This window comes from Hippocampus comes, unplaced genomic scaffold (assembly GCF_001891065.2).
Source record: "Hippocampus comes isolate QL1 unplaced genomic scaffold, H_comes_QL1_v1.1 scaffold22, whole genome shotgun sequence".
Lineage (NCBI taxonomy): Eukaryota > Metazoa > Chordata > Actinopteri > Syngnathiformes > Syngnathidae > Hippocampus > Hippocampus comes.
In genome coordinates this window covers 7815157-7815388 of record NW_017806175.1, presented here as the reverse complement: position 1 = coordinate 7815388, position 232 = coordinate 7815157, and the positions used below count along the sequence as shown (strand labels likewise).

General features: G+C 37.5%; 1 protein-coding gene across 1 annotated transcript in view; it reads right to left on the bottom strand.

Annotated features, from left to right (window-relative positions):
* Nucleotides 1–232, bottom strand: part of glis1b (GLIS family zinc finger 1b) — a 126795-nt gene that overhangs the window by 471 nt on the left and 126092 nt on the right. The gene's annotated exons all lie outside the window — the stretch shown is intronic.

Here is a 232-nt window from a genome sequence, read left to right as displayed (position 1 = left end):
GCACGGTGTCATTGAAAAACACACAAAATGGTGTTTGTCCAAGCCGTAGCTGTAAAGTATTTACCGCAAAGGGAATATGAAAGTAGCTGAATGACATCATGCTTTTTCTATTGGAGGCAGTCAAACCAAGGAATGTCATGCTTGTTTATTTTGATTTTTTTTTTTTTAGGCAGTGTAAATGGGATTTTGACATCGGAAAACAGCGACCCAGCTGTGTGGTATGATATATATA